The sequence below is a fragment of the Acinonyx jubatus genome, chromosome C1, assembly GCF_027475565.1.
Source record: "Acinonyx jubatus isolate Ajub_Pintada_27869175 chromosome C1, VMU_Ajub_asm_v1.0, whole genome shotgun sequence".
Lineage (NCBI taxonomy): Eukaryota > Metazoa > Chordata > Mammalia > Carnivora > Felidae > Acinonyx > Acinonyx jubatus.
The window spans coordinates 88,053,112-88,076,371 of record NC_069381.1 but is presented as its reverse complement, the minus strand read 5'-3'; the positions used below and the strand labels follow the sequence as shown (position 1 = coordinate 88,076,371).

At 34.2% G+C, this 23,260-nt stretch overlaps 1 long non-coding RNA gene across 1 annotated transcript in view; it reads left to right on the top strand.

The window, feature by feature from the left end:
* LOC128313944 (uncharacterized) overlaps positions 1 to 22,822 on the top strand; it is a 105,170-nt gene extending 82,348 nt beyond the window's left edge. The window contains exon 4 of the long non-coding RNA XR_008295102.1: positions 22,581 to 22,822. This is a non-coding gene — a long non-coding RNA (uncharacterized LOC128313944). The remainder of the gene's footprint in view (positions 1 to 22,580) is intronic.
* Positions 22,823 to 23,260: the final 438 nt, after the last annotated feature.

Here is a 23,260-nt window from a genome sequence, read left to right as displayed (position 1 = left end):
AGAGATCAGATACATAGTTGGAATATATTTGCATTTACTTAAGTTCTCAAGAAATCACAAAAATGAGGACACCTGGGTGGCTCAGTCGGTTAAGCGTCCGAATCTTGATTTCAGCTCAGGTCACGATCTCATGGTTCATGAGAGTGAGCCCCAAATCGGGCTCTCCAGAGAAAGATTCCCAAGCAGCCTCTGTGCGGTCTCATTTCCTCCCCCACTCTCTCTCACACACACTCTCTCAAAATAAATTAATAAATAAAAGTTTTTAAAAATCACAAAAACGTATTCTTTTGGATTTTTACTCAGATGGCCACAAAAGGATTTGTTCCACCAAAATAGGAGTACTCAAGGAATTATTAATTAAATAATTCAAGAAGACATAAGAAATTTAGGAAGACATGTGTTTTTGGAAAGACTAATCCAACCCAAGAAAAGCAAGAAAGACATCTCCTAATGAAGAAAGATTTCCCTAGCCATTTAAAGATTTCCCCAGCCATATAAACAGCAGGATCAGAAAATACATAAAAACACATAAAGGAATGCTGGAGGATGTTGGAGGGCTAAAAATGGAACAAGTGGTTTTCTTGAGGAATTTTACCTAATTATAAGAAAAGTTGTATTACTCTTAGAGTTTGTGGATGAATAAGTGTTAAGCTCTGGCACTGGGAGAAAAAGCATGACCAGTGTGAAATAAATCCAGAGGACTCTCCAAAAGAAAGGCCTTGGGGGAGGTGACTTTATCAGAGCCTTATCTGACATGGGAGAAGGAGCATTACACAAACCCAATTCCTTTAGTTCTCTTGTCTAGCCTAAGAGGAGGGGTTGGAGAAAAGGAACACTTGTGAATGTTACCATGCAGGGATGCTGGCTCTGTGAAAGACTGAGATTTAATCATAAGATTATAGAATGCTTATGTTCTACCCCACATTGCCACCACACAAACAGAACTTCCTTAAAATAAGTGGATTATAGTTGAAAGCGATTTAAGACAGCAAGAAACACACGCTAAGAGGAGTGCTTAAAGTCCACAGGTGCAGGGGATATGAAACCACTAGACATGAGAGTAATTTGAAGCCTCTTAGCACCTACAACCATAAAATATGAAACAGAACACACTCTTAGCCATATTATAATAAAGGCACACAGTAAAGGTCTTTTTTTTCAGTTTCAATTACCTAAAATATTATGTTTGTCTTCAACAAAAAGTGTTAAAGACAAGAAGAAAATACTGCCTGAATAGACAGAGTAAGAATCTAAACCAGACTCAGATACAACAAAAATTTTGGAATGATAAGACAGAACATATAGAGCAACTATGATTAATAAGTTAGGGCTAGAGTAGAAAAAGTAGAAAACATGCAAGAATGAATAGGTAATGTAAGCAGAGATGGGAACTCGGAAGAAAAAAAGGAAATACTAGAAATCTGAAACACTAAAACAGAAATGAAGTATGCCTTTGTTGGGCTGTAGACTGGACCTACCAAAGGACAATATCAGTGGGGGTGAATATTGGGCAGTAGATATTCCCCAAGCTGAAATGCAAATAGAAAAAAAATAAATAAGCAAACAAACAAATAAATAAAGGTGACTAGAGCATCTGTAGACTGTGGGACACTTCAAAAGGCATAACATGCATAATTGGAATACAAAAAGGAGAAAAAGAAGACAGCAGAGCAGAAATATACTTGAAGTAATAATGGCCAAAACTTTGGAGAAATCATTGATGACAAAAACCATGGCTCCATTAAGCTCAGAGAGAATAGTATAAGGAAATACCAGAAAATCGACAACTAGGTACATCATATGTGTGTTATTAATCAGGATTCTTTGGAGAAACAAACATATAAAAGATTTATTATGGGAATTGGTTCATGTGATTATGGGTGAAGTCCCACCCATTATTATATTATAAATTACATCATTATAATAGAAGTCTCACAATATGCCATTTGCAATCTGGAGAACCTGGAAAGCCAGGAGTATAATTCAGATGAGTCCAAAGGCCTGTGAACTAAAGGAGCTCATGAAAAATAACTCCCTGTCTAAGGCTAAAGGCCTCCAAAATGGGGAAGGGCAGGGCAGAAGGGGCAGTGAGAGGTGCTAGTTTAAGTGTCAAATGTCAAAGGCCTGAGAATTAGGAGCTCTGATATCTGAGGTCAGAAGATAGATATCCCAACTCAAGAAGAGAGAGAGAGAATTTTCCCTAGGTTCTAATAGAATCTTCTTGTTCTATAGAACCTTTTTGTTCCAACCACACTGGTGAAGACATCTTCTTTCCACAGTCTAAGGACATAAATGCTAATCTCTTCCAGAAACACCACTATAGACACACCCAGAAATAATGTTTTACCAGCTAGTTAAGTTGACCCATTAATCATCATAATATGCAAACTTCAGAAAACCAAAGACAAAGAGAAAAGTTTCCAAATAAATTAGACTGGGAAAAAAAACAACAACATTAAAAAAACCGTATCTCACATATAGAGAAAAAGGGTAAGAATTCATTCTATTTTTTTCAGAAACCATGCAAGCAAAAAGAGAATGTAGTGAAATATTTAATATGAAGAAAGGAGAAAAACATGATCATAGAATTCTATATCAAGCAAAATTTTTCTTTAAATTTCAGGGAAAAATAAATGTATTTGTAAACAAACCAAAACCGAAAGAATTCATTGTTAGCAGATATGCCGAGCAAGAAGTGTTAAAAGGACTTTTTCAGGTAGAAGCAAGTGATGTAAGTCAGAAACTCAGATCTATATAAAGAAAGGAAGAGTGTTAGAAAGGTGATTAATAAAGGTTAAATAAAATATTTTGCTTTTCTTATTCTTCATTGATCTAAAAGATAACTGTTTTTAAAGTAAAATAGCAACAATACATAGGGTGATTACAGTATATGAATAAGTGAAATTAATGACCACAATGCCATAATGGATGGGAGGGAGGCACTGGGAATATCCTTTTATGAGGAATTCCAGAAAGGAAATAATTAGGTTCAGTTGCTTTCTATGGTGAATTTGACCAAATATTTAAGGAAGAAATGATATGAATTCTCTACAGGATCTACCAGAAATAGAAGCAGAAGGAACACTTTCTAACTCATTCTATGAGTTACAGTTATATTAATACCCTATTAGTACTGCCCTAATACTAAAACTATAAAAACATCTTGTAAGAAAACAAAACCATAGAACAATATTTCTCATAAATATGCTATTCATATGTAAGAAAGTAAATATAAATATACATTTCATACCATATACAACAAATATTCATGAGTAATGGATTCAACTGCCACACAAAAAAAAAAAGGATTGAAGAATAAAGATGTAAAGAAGGTACAACCTAAGGATCAGGAAAGACTACCTAAGCCAGACTAGAAATTTAAAGTTTGTACAAATAAGATACTGACAAGGATGCAGAGCCAATGGATCTCTCATACATTACTCATGAGTATGTAAAATGGAATAACCATTCTGGAAAACAATTTGACAGTTTCTTATAAAGTTAAACATACAGCTAACATACAACATGACAATAACACCTTCAGCCATTTATACCAAAGAAATAAAAATATATTAATGAAGTGCATAAATATTACAGACAGTAGAATATTAATATTACATAATATATATTAATGAAATACATCTCCAATAGCAAGTGTTAGACTTGCCATCTCTACTATTTCAGCTGATAATTAAAGAAGTACACAAGGGTGGTGTAGGAGTGAACCTTGGTCAAAAGTCCTATTATGAGGAAAATATCTGATGTGTATGTAAAACACCAAGGAAGCTGAAGTCTTTTAATAAGAAGCAGAGCAGTAGATAACAATTTCAAAAAGATAATGGGAGAAGAGATACTTTGAAAGAACTCTTGCTTTTATCTAAGTCATGTGGAAAGCCTCTAAAAAGTTGGGAACAATGGCATGTATGACATTATCTGAATTATACTCCTAATAATTCCCCTTGGTTGCCATTGGATAGGAGAAAGTAATAAAGCAAGACCAAAAGGTGACCAATTAGGTTATTGCAACAAATCATGAGATAAAAATATGGCCACTTGGGCAAAAATAGCAATGGAAATTCTGAGAACTGATCAAATTCTGGTATATATTTCTTTTTTTTTTTAATTTTTTTTCAACGTTTATTTATTTTTGGGACAGAGAGAGACAGAGCATGAACGGGGGAGGGGCAGAGAGAGAGGGAGACACAGAATCGGAAACAGGATCGGAAACAGGCTCCAGGCTCCGAGCCATCAGCTCAGAGCGTGACGCGGGGCTCGAACTCACGGACCGCGAGATCGTGACCTGGCTGAAGTCGGACGCTTAACTGACTGCGCCACCCAGGCGCCCCATATTCTGGTATATATTTCAATAGAATCCACAGAATGTACTGGGAGATTGAATGTAAATTGGAGAGGAAGTATGAAAGATGGCATCGGGATTCAACTTGCGCTACTAAAATAATTGAATTCACAGTTTCAAGGGAATGTTCAGAACTCAGTGTTGGACACTTTAATGGTGAAAAGTGTATTACAGGCACCTAAGTGGAAATATACAGTAACAATTGAGTATGTAAATCCAGAGTTAAGAGGAGATAACTTGGGTAAGGATGTACATGTAGGAGCTGTCATCATGTAGATGGTAGTTGAATTTGAATGACATCACCAATCAACTGAATAGAAAGAAAGAAGAAAAGAGGTCCGTTCAGAGTTTAGAGAGGGATATTTTTAGGCACCATAGCAAATAATAAGTAATGAGGTTGATCCCATAATATCTGATTGATAAACAGTCTTCCTATTCTTCCTTCCACAACTATGAAATGATACTGGTTGGCAGGCTTTTATGTGAAGATTTGGAATTGTTAGAAAATAATTTTCTTTGTATGGAGAACTGTAGGCTTAAAGGAACAAAAATATAACACATCTTGGGTGTCTTAAAATGTCACGCAAAAATTCTTTGCAAAAATTGCCTTCATTTTCAAAGTCTCCTTTTTTTCACTTGACAGTGGTGAAAAATTGTCTTTATTCTTTTAAGTGTATACCTGTTTAACATAGTAAGACTTTTAGGTTATTTCCTTTAAGCATAGAGTAGTCTTTATGTTAAAGTGACGGATTTGTTGGTGTATAGGGAAGAGAATAAACTATGTATGTGCGAACGAATGTATTGGTAAAAGTAACTAATGCGCATTATATCTGTAATTATTTATTTTTCCCATTTTCTTTTGGATACTTCCTGGCCTTTATAGAAAAGTTTGTTGTTACTTTTTTGATGGAATTTTTCCAATATTAGATCAGATATTTAAAGAGATTTAGATTGAGGAAATGGCCTTTCCTGTATAGCACATCTAGTTTGCATTTATATGAGCAGATCTGCAACTTTCAATCTGGTTAAACATAAAGTTCCTCTTGGAAGAAACTAGGTATTAGAACTTTCAAAATGTATTAGACTAGACTGGTTTCTATTCTACTTAAATCTTATAAAAAATATCAATTTTCTATGTGACTTTTTTTATAACCCCCAATTTTTTTGTCATTATATCAATTCATTATTTAAAAAGCTTGTAGGATTTAAAATATAGAAATACAGTTAAAATGTAAATGTCCTTCAGATAACAGTAACAAAAAATTAGGGGAAAATGGCCATATTCATTAATTTGGCATGAAATGAATTAAATATTTGTATAACCAATGTGTTTATTTAATTGGCTAATTTTTTCAGATCTCGGGTGCAAATTTGGATAAAGCATACTGTTAGTTTCTTGAGAATAATTCTAATTTTTAAAAAACCTAGCATATTTATTCAGGTATATATGTAAAAACACTTCCAAACAAGAAGCATAATTATCCAAGAACCTATTTCCTAGGTAATAATCTCACACCAACCTATGTATTTCTCCCATTTTCCCCCAACAGATTTGTGGTTTTATTTACTTATTGTTTTACTGTTTCCTTTCTTTAAAAATGTTTAATCATACAAACACATGCACTTAGAAGTTTTATGTTATATCTTTCTATCTATATATCTATTAAGCAGTTTTACTTGTTAAACTTTACAGACCCTATCATACTACATATATTAAAATTTATCTTTGTTAGAACTTATAGAAGAGGTCATTCTTTTTCATGCTGTAATATTCCATTTTGTGAATATACCACGATTCATTGATCCATTTTTACATCAATGGCTATTTTGATTATTTTCATTTTCTTTCTTTTTGTTTTCTGCTCAGTAATGCTATAGACATACTGCTACAGTTATTATTGTAGTTATGTGCTGAAATTTATTTTCAATTTGTATGAACTAATGACTTATAAAATGTGTAATGTTAAAGTCTAAATATTAATACAAAGGCCAAGAATATAAAAATAAAGTTGCCAAAATTTATTATGAAGCCATAGCAATCTAATGGTATGATACTGCTACAAAAGTAGATAAATAAAACAGTGGAACAGAACAGAATACATAAAATGACACACACATATATGTTTATCTGATTTTTGAAAAACAATGTTGCAGTGGAGAAAGTATCATCTTTTCAATAAATGGTGCTGAGTCGCTGGTTACCTTACATGGAAAAAAATGTATTTTGACCCTTACCCTATAGTATACAAAAATAAGTTCAGATATATTTCAGATCTGAATGTGAAAATAAAATGATAAAATGGTGTGAAAAAAGAAAAGAGAAAAAAAGTATTTTCATGACCTTGGAAGTTAGGCAAACAGCATGAAAAGTGATAAAATGAAGAAACTCTATTTATCAATAAACATCTTTTAAGATATTGAAGAAGCAAGACAAAATGAGAGATGTTATGTATAATACATATATACAACAGAGGTTTCAAATCCACATCATTTAAATACATAGTATAAATCAATTAAGAAAAATAACAAGAAGTTAAATAAAACCTTAAAAATATTCAAGACTGTCCAGACATATCAGAAGAGAGAATGTATAAAAGGCCGATAATCTTTTTTTTAATGTTTACTTATTTTTGAAACACAGGGAGAGAGAGAGAGCGCACAAGCAGGGGAGGGGCAGAGACAGAAGGGGACACAGAATCCTAAGCAGGCTCCAGGCTCTGAGCTGTCAGCACAGAGCCAGATGCAGGGCTCAAACTCCCAAACTGTGAGATCATGACCTGAGCTGAAGTTGGACACTTAACCAACTGAGCCATCCAGGCACCCCAGAAGGCCAATAATCTTCTTTTTCCCCTAATGTTTATTTATTTTTGAGAGAGAGACAGAGCACGAGCAGAGGAGGGTCAGAGAGAGAGGGAGACAAAGAATCCCAAGCAGGTTCCAAGCTCCAAGCTGTCAGCACAGAGCCCAAGCCCAGGGCTCGAACTCACCAACCATGAGATCATGACATGAGCCAAAGTCAGATGCTTAACCGATTGAGCCACCCAGGCACCCCAGGAGGCCAATTATCTTATGAAAACATATTCAGATTCATTAGTTATCAGAAAATTGCTAATTAAAACCACAATAACTTATTCCTATATATTAATCAGATGTGGCTATATACATTTCTATCAGGATCAGCTGTTGCTTTGTTGATTTTCTAGGACCTTATCTCTTTCCTGTTATTTATAATTAACAGCAGAATTGTCATACTCTAGTATTCTAGCAAAAAAGACATATTAAGCTTCCACATAACAATAAGATGAGCATATACTAGGAATTTTCTGAAGAATTTCTATGGGGTTCTTAATATTTATAAATACATGTTTGAAATTGTCTCCTAAAACTGAACGCTAATGCTTGGGTTCCCAGAAAACAAAATGTCTTCTGATTTCCAGTTTTTTCTTTATTCAGTACATAATAACTTCCAAAAATATTTAAGTATTTCTATCCAGATGAAGTAATAACTACCAGACCAACACAGCCTATCATGAAGGCTATCATGAGGCTATCATTAGCCTCTTTGTCTAAACTTCAACAGTTTTGACTTAATGCCAATTATCTTTCACAAAATTTCCTCTTCCTGATATCAGTAATCATTTGCTTGTTTCTTCTAAGAATGAAAAGGGGATCTCAAATCATATAATGACCAGGCACATCTTTAATTTTCTAACGGAAATATATGTTTAACATTCTTTGTAGTCAAGGATTTTATAAAAACTGGTAAGTATATTCTGTTTGATTTGAAGTCAAACATTAACTTAATAGCTATCACAGCATGGTATATAACTAAATTAGTAATTTAGAAAAGATATACAGTTGGTCTTTTATCAAGTGATTACACCAAAGAAAAAAACATTTAAATAGTTACTGAAAAATATATCCTCCTGGAACTAGTAAGTTTATAGTAATGTTGTAGGATAAAAGGTTAATATACAAAAGTCAATCACTTTTTTCTATACAAGTGATTCATAAGTGGAATGTGAAAGACACAGTATTATGTACAAATCTAACAATGAAGTACAAATCTAACAAAAAATATGTATAAGATTTGTATATAAGAAAATTATAGATTTTAATAAAAGAAATCAAAGAACTAAATAAATATAGAGCTCCTCCATATTCATGGATAGACTATATTGCCAAGATGTTAGTTTTCCTAATTTTTGATCTACAGACTCAATGCAATTCCAGTTAAACTTCCATATTCTGATATTTGTATACAATATTTACTATATTAAAAATATATATTCAAATTTTTTAATACCCTGATTCTTTCAACTACATGTTAAAGCTTATTGTGTTTGTATTTCACAACTGTGTAAATAATACTACTTACAGTCCTTCCAAAACCTTGTTCTCTTTTATACCTGTTTATTCCTTCTCTCCAACTCTATCTAAGGAAGTCTGGCAATAGTCCATGGTTTCTATAAATTACTATGGTGGCCTTATTTTTTATCCAAAATTAGTATTCTCTCCAAAACTAATACATATTCTTATCAGCAATTAGAGGTAATACTTTTAAATATCATAAGTATTTTGGTTTTCCTAATAACTTCTACAAACTTTTTATGTCTTTTATATTTGTTTCATTCCCTCACCTCTTCAGAATAATATTCTGACTTAGGAGTATGCACTAATGAATAGCTATAAATAGGTATAATGTACTTACTAGTAGATTTTTGAAGCTGCAAAATTTAGACTATTCTAAAAAATTTAATAATACAAATTCCAGGATAAAATTTCTTTTTTTTTCCAGGATAAAATTTCCTGAATCTCCATCTTAGAAGATCCAAAGTCTTAACATTTTATTATTATTATTATTATTATTATTATTATTATTATTATTTTATTAGTTTTAATAACCTCTTACTATTTTCATTTTTTAAGAGAGAGAGCACGTGCCCATGTGAGGGCAGAGGAGGGGCAGAGGGAGAGGAAGAGAGAGAATCTTAAGCAGATTCCATGCACAGTGTGGAACCCAACACGGGGCTCTATCTCAGGACCATGAGATCATGACCTGAGCTGCAATCAAGAGTTGGATGCTTAACCAACTGAGCCACTCAGGTGCTGCAAGTTTTAACATTTGAAAGTGGTTAATTAAAGTCATATTGGGTTTTTAATTCAACAAATATTCTTCTGAGATCATGGTGAACGTTTGGTCCCTTATTTAACAATTACGGTGTGTCTTTCTTTTCTGCTTTCTGTTCTCAACACTTTAGCAAATACAACTTCCTTGTTAAAAAATACTTATCAATCCTAAGACAAATAATTATGTATCCACTGAATAAATCATAAAGTTAAGAATATTGTTTATGCCAGGGGTGCCTGGGTGGCTCAGTCGGTTGAACGTCCGACTTCGGCTCAGGTCGTGATCTCACTCACTGTTCGTGAGTTTGAACCCTGCATCAGGCTCTGTGCTGACAGCTCAGAGCCTGAAGCCTGCTTCAGATTCTGTGTCTCCCTCTCTCTCTGCTCCTCCCCTGCTTTGTCTCTGTCTCTCTCAAAAATAAATAAATGTTAAAAAAATTTTAAAAAAAGAATATTGCTTATGCCTCTGCAAAAATTTTATTTGTATGTAAAAATGTGATACTTGACCTACATTAGAAATCATTTTCACAAGGTATTTGAATAAATGAGTCTATAGAGAAATCATCAAATATTCACTTTAATTTTGCTTTGGAGTATAAACACCTGTGCAGTATTATTGATGGTCTTGATATGCATATATATATATATATATATATATATATACACATATATACATATACATATGTATATATGTGTATATATACATATACATATGTATATATGTGTATATATATATATGTATATATATATATATACACACACACATACACACATATATACATATACATGCATATGTATATGTGTGTGTGTGTATATATATATATATATACACACATATATTTACTACAATAAATTTAAACTTTAAACATTTAAATGGGAAATTTAAACTTTTAAGTTTGTTTAATTTGGGGGAAATCAATTTACTTAATATTCAAAAATGTGAACATTGCTGCTGTTACTTGAAGTTGCATTACACCAAATAATTTGATAACCAAAGTGCTAAAGACGTAACAAGTATTTAAATATAACCCCTGCCCCTAAGAAAAACATAGAAATAGCCTAACATTGGGGGTATTGTGTAACATGGTGTTATCTTACAGACAGATTGGGACATATCTATGTCTATCTCCAAAAATGCCTAGAACTCTGGTACTGACACTGGGTCAAGTTAAGAATAAGATGGGCTACTCAGTAAGTTTAAATTGTTTAAAGTTTGGGACTCACCTGGAAGAACCTAGGGACAGTTCTGTTTTGTTTTGCTTTATTTTTGGAGTTATGTAGATAGATGCTACCTTATACTTGGTTTAACTGGTTAAATAAATAGTTTGGCAACATAACTAGTGAGTCATAAGAAGTCCTTCTGGAAACTTTTGTCCAAGTTGTCCTGAAACAAAGATTCCATGCACTTATTTTTAGTGGTTCATAATTCAAAGATGAGGTACCTTTTGTGTGGTTAAGAAGAGTTCCATCTGGGTGTATCCTGGGCCTTTGACGCTTGCCTCTGCTTTCTCCAGCTTTACTGTATCCTCTACCTTAATTAAAGCACTACTAAGTATGGTCTACGCAACCTTGTGAGTCCTTTCAACTGTATAATCCTGTGAAATCATTGCAACTGTGAAATAGAGAGGATAATAAAATAAAAACTATACAAATAATAGTGATAAGAATAGGTTTTTATTATACATAATTAAAACAGAAAAATAGTGAAATGAAACAGGAAACAAACAGATATTTTAATGGGAAAAATTATTGGAGAACGTAAAACTCAATAACTAAATCACTAAAAGTAACTAAAACTTTTCTGAAAGCAGCTCTAGTGCTATATTGGAAAGAAAAGGAAAGAACTAATTCAACTCCAGAAATTACCAACATCCTTGGCTATAAAGCAAAGATAATAAAATTACTGTCATGGGATTATGTTAAAATAATGATTGTAAAAGAGCATAGCATATAGGACTTCGAATATAATAGAACACTTAAAACATATTTCCTTATTTGTTCAGTTTACAATTATATCTAACTTAGATTGGAAGACGATAACACGTTAATGTACTATAAATTTAAATATTGCCATGAGATAAATTTTCCCAAAATTAACCTACAGGTTTAATGCAATCTTTGCTGTACTTTCTTTCTTTTAAAATTATTCTTTTAATGTTTATTTATTTTTAGAAAACACAGAGAAAGATTGTGAGTGGGGAGGGGCAGAGAGAGAGGGAGACACAAAATCTGAAGCTGGCTCCAGGCTCTGAGCTATCAGCACAGAGCCCAACGCAGGACTTGAACTCATGAACTATGGGATCATGACCTAAGCCAAAGTTGAGCGCTTAACCGACTGAACCACCCAGGAGCCTCTGATGTACTATATTTCTAATGGCATTTGACTTTTCAAGGAGATTAGAAAGGCTATGGTTAGCCAAGAAAATTTTGGAGAATAAAGATAAAAGCTGAAGATGATACAACTACAAGTAAAGGTCTAGTACAAAACTGCACTGTTAGGAAAACATATTATTGGTGAAAGAATGAAAGCAAAGCAATGGAATAACAAAGAATCCTGAAACAGACACATATATATATGTATGTATATAAACAGACATATATATATGTATGTATATAAACAGACATAAATATATATATATATATATATATATATATATATATATGGACCATTTATTATGATAAAGAGAGTATTGCCATTTATTTATGAAAGGTAAGAATTGTAGAGCCAGAGTTGGAAAAATAATCTTTTTAGTGAATACTACATCGTCTTTGGTTATCTATATTAATAAATTAAGGGTCGCCTTGGTGGCTCAGCCAGTTAAGCCTCTGACTTTTGATTTTGGCTCAGGTCATGAGCTCACAGTTTGTGAGTTCAAGCCCTGCATTGGGCTCTGCACTGGCAGTGCAAAACCTGCTTGAGATTCTCTCTCTCTCTCTTTCTGCCCCTTCCTCGCTTGCTTTCTCTCTCTTTCAAAATAAATAAATAAACATAAAAGAAAATAATAAATACAATTGAATTTTTATCATTACCCAATATACATGTAAATTGATTTCTAGTGGATTATAGACCTAAATATATGTATGTCCACTAAAAAGGGAGGGGTATAAATTTGGAATGACAGTCAAACTCATAAGACATTGTAGGCTTGGTTTGGTACCAAGTTTACTGAAACTTAAGAAAGGGTACAGGCCAACATCACATCAGAGTTCTCCCAATTCCCAGGCATAACTTCTAAAACTTTCAGACAGACACACACATTTGCACATCCACGCACACACAAATACACACCAGAGAACCATTAGAGACAAGGCTAAATGGGTGCAGACCATCTTGGCACAGGGTAACTGAGTTCTGGGTCTCTCCAACTTTGCTGTCTTACTAGTCACAGAGCCGCCCTGGAGTTACGTGGCAAGCTTGCACTCTTTGGTTCAGCTACTCCTCATCAATTACAAATAAATATACTAGACAATGTTGATAAAATACAAAAGATATAGTGTTCTTACCTATGACATAAATTTGCAACAATCACTATACATCCATATAGTCATTGTTGTAAATGAATTCTATATGTTTAACTCAGTAAGACCATCATTTTCCTTAGTTGAAATAGAAATAGAAAATAGTTCAAACAAGAGTCAGATCCTCAGGCAACTCTGTGGCTGGGGAAAATATGGCCTGTCAGTTAAACATTTGTTTCCAATATGAAAAAAAAAGCACAACATGGCTTCAAAAAAACAAGTAGGAGAATAGACAATGCCCTTTTTGTAGACAAAGATTTCTTAAATAGAACACGAAAAGCACTACCATGAAGACAATATTGACAATTTAAGCTACATCAAAGTTAAAAACTTCTAATGATTAAAATATCCCATCAAGGGGTGACTGCGTGGGTCAGTTGGTTAAGCATCTGACTCTTGGTTCTGGCTAAAGTCATGATCTCACTGTTTTGTGAGTTCCAGCCCCATGTCAGGCTCCATGCTGACAATGTGGAGCCTGCTTGGGGTTCTCTCTCTCCCTCTTTCTCTGCCCTACCCCACTTGCATTGTCTCTGTCTCTCCCAAAATAAATAAAATAAAATAAAATAAAATAAAATAAAATAAAATAAAATAAAATAAATAAAAATTAAAATATCCCATTAAGAGATTGATAAAAGACAGTGTCAAAATATATTATCAATACATAATCAAAGGATGTATATTTATAATGTACACAGACCAATACAAAGCTGTGTGAAAAAGATGGGAAAAATTAAATTAGGAAAATTTTTATATATATATATGAAATTTATTGTCAAATTGGTTTCCATACAACACCCAGTGCTCATCCCAAAAGGTGCCCTCCTCAATACCCATCACCCACCCCCCATCAACCCTCAGTTTGTTCTCAGTTTTTAAGAGTCTCTTATGCTTTGGCTCCCTCACTCTCTAACCTCTTTTTTTTTTCCTTCCCCTCCCCCATGGTCTTCTGTTAAGCTTCTCAGGATCCACATAAGAGTGAAAACATATGGTATCTGTCTTTCTTTGTATGACTTATTTCACTCAGCATAACAGTCTCCAGTTCCATCCACACTGCTACAAAAGGCCATATGTCATTCTTTCTCATTGCCAAGTAGTATTCCATTGTGTATATAAACCACAATTTCTTTATCCATTTGTCAGTTGATGGACATTTAGGCTCTTTCCATAATTTGGCTATTGTCGAAACTGCTGCTATAAACATTGGGGTACAAGTGCCCCTATGCATCAGTACTCCTGTATCCCTTGGGTAAATTCCTAGAAGTGCTATTGCTGGGTCATAGGGTAGGTCTATTTTTAATTTTTTGAGGAACCTCCACACTGTTTTCCAGAGTGGCTGCACCAGTTTGCATTCCCACCAACAGTGCAAGAGGGTTCTAAATGAGGAAAATTCTTAAAGGTACTTCATATAAAAGATATTCAAATGACCAAACAATCCTAAGAAAAGATAATAAAAAACTATGCTCAGAAGTTTAAAATTAGGTCAATATATACTACATTAATATGATAATATAATATGACCTACCTTCTAAAATAGCTTTATGATAAAATAAAAGTTTATGAGAAAAACCAATACTGAATGTTGCCAAGAGTATACAGTAACTAACACTTTTATACACTGCAGATGGAAGCATACATTGACATAAATGCTTTGAAATTCTATGGCAGTATGTATTCAAGTTGAACATCAGCATACTTTACGACATAGCATTTCCAGTCCCAGGTATATACCTAAGGGAGAAGTACACATAAGTACACCAAATACCTTTACATTTGGCAGCATTACTCAAAATATCCCAAATCTGGACACAATCCACATATCCATAACCATGAGAACAGATACTTAAAGTATGCTATATTCAGATAAAGAGAGAATTATCCAGTGATGGAAGGAACAAAGTACTACTTCCAGTAACACCAAGAAAGATTCTTATAAACAAAATTCTAAGCAAAAAAAGAAAAGAAATACTCTATAGAGTTTAAAGGGAAAACAGGCAAAATTAAAAAATACTAGAAATAAGGATAGGGGCACCTGGGTGGCTCAGTCAGTTGAGCAGCCGACACTTGATTTCGGTTCAGGTCATGATCTCATGGCTTGTGAGATAGAGCCCCACGTTGGGCTCTGCACTGACAGGACAGAGCTGCTTCGAATTCTCTCTCTCCCTCTCTCTGTCCCTTCCCCGCTCTCTCTCTCTCTCTCTCTCTCTCTCTCTCTTTCTCTCTCAAAAATAAATAAATAAAAACTTAAAGAAATAAGGATAGGAGTTCCCTTTAGAGAGGAGGAGGGAGGTAATGATTGGAAAAGCACAAAAGTAGGAATAAAAATTTTATAAATCTGATTATTTGTGGAGAGTATATGAGTATGCTTACCTTCTGGTAATTCATCAAGTAGTACTGTGAAGAGATTATATTTTAACTATGGAGTAGGGAATGATTTCTTATACATGACAAATATGCGCGTTCAATAAAAGAAAAGACTGATAATATTTTTACCAGATTTACCTTAAGATCTTTTCCTCACTAAAACACTAATATGAGAAGGAAAATAGCAGCTGTAAAGTAGGAAAATTTATTTGCAATCTGTATAATCAAAGAGTTATAAATTATATCCATAATATAATTTAAATTCCTAAATATAAGTAATAAAAATTCAGACACCTCAGTGGAAAACTATGTAGAAACTTGAATAGGTACTCCACAAAAGATGATATCCAAAGTCTAGTAAATAGTTAAGAATGTGTTTAACCAAATGAAATGGAAATTTCAAATAAATGATGTATCAGTGTATATAAATAGGTTGATTAAAAGTTAAAAATGAGTAAAATATGAACAATAGTCAAGAATATAGGATGTCTGTTACTCTCATATAGAGATGGTGGGAATTTCATTCCTACAAATACTTTCAGAATCTCCCAGGCATTTTGTAACAAATTTAACTGTGGAATTTTATCTATTGGAATATAATCAATAGAAATGCATGCATATAAACACCAAAAAAAGGTACAAAACAGTCTATAGCAGCATTATTTATAATAGCTCATGCTTATAAGAACCCAAGATGTCCATCAAAGAAGAGCTGATAAATACATTTTTTGCACATTTAAACAATGAAATACTATATAGGAATGAAAATTTAAAACTGCAGTTTGATTCACAACTACACAGACTCATATTACACATATATTGCTGAGGGATAGAATAAAAAGTCAAAAACTACATACTTAATGATTTGATTCATCTAAATCTCAAAACCAATCAAAACTGAAATACAGATGTAGACATCAAGGAAGCGGTTAAATTTTGTTAAATTAAGGATGAAACGTAATTATTGGAAGGGATTGTGAGAAAGGCATGTCAGGTGCATTATTCATATTTTTTTTTTACTGTATAGTGGTTACAGAAGTATAATCACTGCATAAAAGAATATTTGAGCTATATAGTTATGATTTTAGTGTCTTTCTTTATGTTTATGTTATATTTCAATTTAAAAAAAAATCTTTTTGCTCCTAACTTCAGGCTGAAAAAGGGTGGCACAGCATCAGATCTCTAGTCCTGATCTTCTGCTGCCTGTCCTATTTCCCTAGCAAGCTGCATCTGGTTTGTGTAGGATTGAATTTGGAGCTGGGAGGACAAATAAAGGGATGAAAATATATTGCCTGTTTTCTATTTCCATGAGCTGATATATTGTTTTAAAGAACTGGCAGATGTTTAAAGCTGATTAAACTTTAATCAGGTGTCTCTCATGGGACACCTTCCTGGGTTCTTTGGAAAACCTTCATATTTAGGTACCTCTCACTTTCAGGGTGTTTGTTTAATGTTGGCAAATGAATTTCATCTAGTCGGTAGCTTTGTGAGCCCCTATGTATCAAGTGCTATATCACCAGCTGTTCAAGGCTAGTGTCAGTTCGCTTCTCTAAGTAACTCTGTTGGACAGGATTTAAACCCCAGCCAGAGATAGACATCCTTTCCCCTGAAACACTGGAAGTACAGACTATCACACTGAACAACTTCCCTTTCCTCCACAACAATTACTTGAGTCATGCACCATGTATTGCATTCTTTAATTTTTAAGCAACAGATCTCAAATTTCCCAAGAGATTCTACTGAATTTCTTCTTATTTGATTGAAATAAGAGATATACTCCCCTAAGCCGCAGACCATGGGGTGGTGAGACTCAAGCCCACAAGTTCTGTGAGAGAGATGTGATCAGTTGTGTTGGGAACAAAGAATAAGGGAAACTAACATAGACTGGAAGTAGACATCAGATTACATCCACAATCAATTTAATCTGTCAACTGAGACTTTTATGGGGTGAGCCATTTCACTAGGCAGACTTGGCTTTTGGAATAGTTTGAAATTGATCCTTCGCTTAGTATGTTACCTTGGTATCAGAAGAGTTATATGTAATTCAGTTTTCTTTATAGAAGACAAAATTAGTCGATTAGAAATGAAGAAAAAAAAAAAAGCACAGTCCTAACTTGGCACATTGTGCATCCTGATGTAAGGAAGTGTTTTTCACCATTTTACTAACTCAATGTATAACGTTGAGTTTGTCCAATCTTCCTACCCAATTGTGTGTGTGTGTGTGTGTATGTATGTGTGTGTGTGTGTGTGTATGTGTGTGTGTGTGTGTGTGTGTGTGTGTGTGTGTGTGTGTTGGGGTGGGGGTTCTTTTTATTGTTCCACTTCAATTTTACACATCAACAGGCTGACTTTCATGAAGCCAACTGAAAGGAAAAAGTAAATTGTCTACGCAAGTTAAGCCAGGTAGGGTTGGCTTTATCTAGAGGCAAACTCAGCCTGTAATGTAACAGTGATTGGAGAATTGGGTAGTTATGAAGACAGCAATAAGAGGCATAACTATGTTAATACTTTGAAACCATTAATGTGAGAAGTCACTTGAATATCAATCAGTGTGATGGGAAACTTGGAAAAGATAATGCTTGTTTAACAGATAATGCTTATTTCAACATTTTCCTGGTCTTGCCACCTTGATACTGGTGATATTTCCTTTTCTCAGAATTATCTGTTAAAATATTTCACTTTTCACTATCACATTGTTTTGTTTTTCAATATATGTATCAATATAATAGCCCTTTAATGTTTCTTCATGGCAAATATATCCTTTCAGTTGCTCTTCTCTTTAATCTATTATTTTGTTCTATCTCAGCAAATATCACTACCTTTTATGGAATTATAATTTTAAAATATTAATTAGAATCTTAGTGACAATTATTTCCAAATTTCTATTCTACTTTCAATATCAGTGGATTATCCTTAACCCTTTGTGTTCTCACATGGTTTTTATATTTATTTATTTATTTATTTATTTATTTATTTATTTATGCTGAACTGTCAGCAAAGAGCCTGATGCAGGGCTCAAACTCATGGACTGCAAGATCATGACCTGAGCTGAAGTTGGATGCTTAACTGATTGAGCCACCCAGGTGCCCCTGGTTTTTACTTTTTATTTTATTTTTTTTTTTTTGAGAGAGAAAGAGAATGAGAGAGGCATTTGTGAGCAGGGGAGGGACAGAGGGAGAAGGAGAGAGCATCCCAAGCAGGTTCTGCACTGTCAGCCCAGAGCCCGAAGCAGGGTTCAATTCCATGAACTGAACCGCGAGATCATGACCTGAGCTCAAATCAAGAGTTGGATGTTTAACCCACTGAGCCATGCAGGGTTCCCTCTCACATTTTTTTTTAATTTTTAAAATTGTGTGTGTGTGTGTTCCCACATGTTTTTTTGCTATAGCACATCAATTTCCACCAAAAATGATATCCTTAAATTGACATTACCTTGAATTTACATATTATTTGGGGGAAAACCAAAAATTTTTAGAGTATTTTATCTCTATGGCATGACAGACTATCATGTCTTAAAGATGTCTTTAATCTCTTTCCATAAGGTTTTGTCATATTATCTTATGAGGGAATGTGGGGCAGGATGAGGACAAAAAACAGGGTAGCATCCCCTCCCCCAGGTAGAATATGTGTGATATTCCTCGGACACTCCTGGCTACCCAAGAACAAAGGAAAGGGGATTAAGTGCTTTCCATGGTGATGTTGGAGACTAAGGCGATTGAAAAATTAAATTCCCTTACTGTCTACAGCCCACTGACAAGTCCTTGAATCCGGCAGAGTGACCTCTCTCTAGATGCCCAGCTGCCTTGATGATGACACTGTGCTAGGGGCAAAAGTGAATCTCACCTTAACATTATCCCAACCTTGCATATCCTATAAAAATTTTTTGGTTTTCCCCAAAACAATATTTAAATTCAAAGTAAAGCCAATTTAAAAATCTCATTTTTGGTGGAAATTGATGTACTGTATCTAAAAACCATGTGAGAATGGTTTTTAGATACTTCCTTTATCTCAACTGCCCCAAGATATATGCTGGCAATCATACTCCAAGCTTATGCCCCCCTGATATATATCTGAAGGGTCTCATGACTATGGTTTTATTAAATGGTAATAACTGGCATTTCCCTAGCAACAGCTAGCCCTTCAAGGTCCTGGAAACCTTGCTTCCAAAATACTTTAGAGACTTACTCTATCCCTGACCCCCTTCCAACCTGACAGTATATATAATGAGTTACCTGTCACGACCCCAGTGCAGCTCTCACTGCCCATGGGTCCTGTGTCCATGCTTTAATAAAATCACCTTTTTGCACCAAAAACGTCTTCAAGAATTCTTTCTTGGCCATCAGCTCCAGACCCCATGAACTCCCCAACAGCCCAAAACTTCATCATTATCAATGAAATTTTTCATATCCTTAATTACATTCATTCCTACTTACTGTATCTTTAAGATTCACTTGTTAAATTCTTTTTTATCGTGACACCCAGGAATAGACTCTGCCTATTTGAAACACGTGCATATACTGCTTTGGTAAAATTAAAAATAGCTTTAAGGGTTAGAAACAAGACATCTTCACCTTGTCAACCCTCAAGTGTGATGGCAGTCATGGATATGTCTGTGGTCTCACAGCAAGGATGACCAGAAATCTCATGACTAGTTTCTAATCTGGTCAGTAGTTCTCTTTTTCTCTTATTGGTCTGATATCTGGTTAACTTTTGGTTTTGTTTTCTGAATTAGGACTTCTAGTCAACTTTTCTCATAGTGCAATGAGTCATTTACACATTATGTGATATATGTTTCATATTATACTAGATATATGGTCTTAATCTAAATTATGACACCACTTTATTATTCTTTTTTAAGGTAAGATTCTTCCACAAATCTAGTTGATCCGGCGAGTGGAAGAAATTCAAATACTCAGGCCTCTAGAGTTCTATAAATATTCTCTTTCTGCCATTGGAATCATGCTCTGCCATTCCTCCCTTGGAATTTTTTGCTGCTTCAAGGGTGGACATAATTTAAAATTCATAAGAAGGTGATTTTTTTTAATGTAAGACACTGTCAATTGAAAAACAATAAGGTTCACTATATATCAAACAATGTTTCAAAATTAGAAACCTGCATTTAAAACACACACACACACACACACATACACGTGTGTGTGTGTATTTTTAATACTGTACATTTTGACTATTATTGAAAATTGCTTTTATCGATATACATTTTCAGCACCTCTTGTCTTTTATCTTTAGTGCTTAACTCTATGGATTATACTGAATCACGAAGGGTCAGAAATGAAACTGTATCTCTCCTCATATTGATGCACACTTGGGTGTGGGTGAAGGGTAAGGGGAAGTCTAGGAGCCAGATGCCCCTTTGGGAGCAGGTTTCACTGTTCTTACACATTTGGAGACATTTACTAATTTGAAAACCTGACTTCAGCGAGAGTAAACACAAATTTGACCTAAAACTAAATATGGTACAATACTGCCTACCATTGGTATCATAAAAGCAATCATTACTTTTATAAAGGCAATTCCAGAGCCAATGACATAAAAATAGTAGAGGTTAAATTTTCACTTGAATAAAAGTTTCTTAATAAATTTGCATTTTAAATTCTATCATTGCAAAACAAGGCTTAGAAACTTAATTTTTTTAGGAGATCAAGGGGACTCCTATTTAATCCCAGTAAAATTTCATAGAATTGGTAAGACAATTGAGTTTTAAATATAGAGTACACTATAAAACATCAAGAAGTAAGAACACATTTTACTGCATTTTGATGTGATAATGCTGGTTTGTTTTCCTTTTAGCAAAATCGGTGAGAGGAGTAGGAATGTTTTCCATATACGTTATTGGTTTCTTGTCTACAAATCCTGGAGAAATAAAGCTTCCATGGGTTTCTGTGTTCTTTTATAGAGGCCTAGCCTCCTAAGATAAAGAAACACACTATAAAATTAGAGAATGTTTACTTTCACTCTTCCTAGAACTGTTTTCACACACTGTAAGGTTCAATGGGTTGTCCTGTGTTTAAGACTTTTTTCATCCCTCTAATAGTCCAACAGTTACAGTGTGGGAGGGACACTTAGGTTAGCTCAGAAGGTACCGGAGACTGGAGTATTATTTTCCTAGCTATTTACATTTGACCCAGACTTCTCTGTATTGTAAAAGCCAAAACCCCTGGGGCTATCAGGCTCCTGGAGAGATTTTATTTACATACAAAAGGACTGGAATAAGGAAGAAATCCTTTCAGGGGAGGAAGGGGACAGTTGCCCCCCACCTATCCATTTTTATAAGCAGAGAAAAATTGTTTCTCCTTCTCTCACTGTGGAGTGTCTGGAACTAGACTTAGTTAATTGACCTATCTTTCACCACAGGACCGTAGTGATAAGGACTAGAGCAAAAAGGAATGGAGGTAGTCAATATTTACTGTGAGAATTTAATAAGAACTCTTTTCTCTGGTGCAGAACATGTCATGTGTCCATTTGGAATAAAAATTGATAAACATGAAAATTTATAAAACAATGTAAATGTTTATAATTAATGAATAAAGAGGGTAAATAATTTAAAGAATTGGATTACATTTCTTGAGTGCCAGGCATTGAAGAAGACTTAATAATCTTTACAAGTGTTGCGCATATATATATATATATATATATATACACACACACACACACACACACACACACACACCAGTAAACCCACCAACCCCTTAGTACCTCATTAGACCTCTTTTTAAAATGCATTTATTTACAATTTAAGGAGTTTACTTGATTCCTGGAATTTATTCAATTCCTCAAGTTTCTACGTAAATTTTGAGGTTTTCCGTTAGATTTACAATAGTCAGTTAAAACTCCAAGCCCTAAGGAGTTTTGACATAATGTGATAATAATAGCAATGGCAAATATAATGTTACCATACCCCAATTTTGAGTCTTTATGCTGTTCCAGAAACTATGCTAAAAATCTTTATAAATTGTTTTTCAATCATTATGCACAACAAATTCTCTATTCTAGAGACATTGTAGTTTCTACTCTTCAGGTCTGACCCAAATTTCCAACTCCCCCAAGAGGCTTTGCCTGAACATCCTTTTCTATATAGTTCATGACATTGTTCTTTATGTTGGTACTCTATCTTCTCTTTGCAAGCTTTTACCAAAGTCTATCATGAATTCATTAATTGATTTTTAAAAAAAAAATTTTACTGTTTATGAAACAGGGTGCTGTCGAAAAAAACCACCAGATGTCGAATAGAAGCGAGGCAAGATTTTATTCACGGCCAGGCCAAACCTGATCTGATCTTAGGGAGAAAAGTGCAGAGAACGCCCCGAACAAAGGTAGCAGTGAGCTTGTATGGATTTTAGCAAGTCAGAATATGTCATTATTTAGTTAACCAATTACAATTTACAGCATTTCATGGTAGCCAATTATATTGTGACACACAGATGTTAGTTTTGGCGGGAACCTATCAATTTAAAGTTCTTTGTCCTAAGAGGGTTTAAAATGACCAATCATAGTTAGACACCTAAGATACCATGGGGCAGTGAGTTCTTGACTTTTTACGTGTTGGTCTTGCCTAGGCCAGATCTTGGTAGAAGGGGTGGGGGAGCGTTTTGCAACCAAAGTTATCTATTTAGCAAGCAGATGAAGTTACAGAAGTGAGATAAGGCAGTTAGTAATTTCCGATAACCCTAATAGGGAACTACATAAGTTTTTATCTCAATTATTCATGAAAGGTGAGTTTAAGCCAAACTTATATACAATAAGCTTTCTAATATATTATAAGTTGACCTATTACAGTTTATTTATTTTTGACAGAGAGAGACAGAGACAGAGAGAGAGAGAGAGAGAGCATGAGTGGGGAGGGGCAGAGAGAGAGGGAGACACAGAATCTGAAGC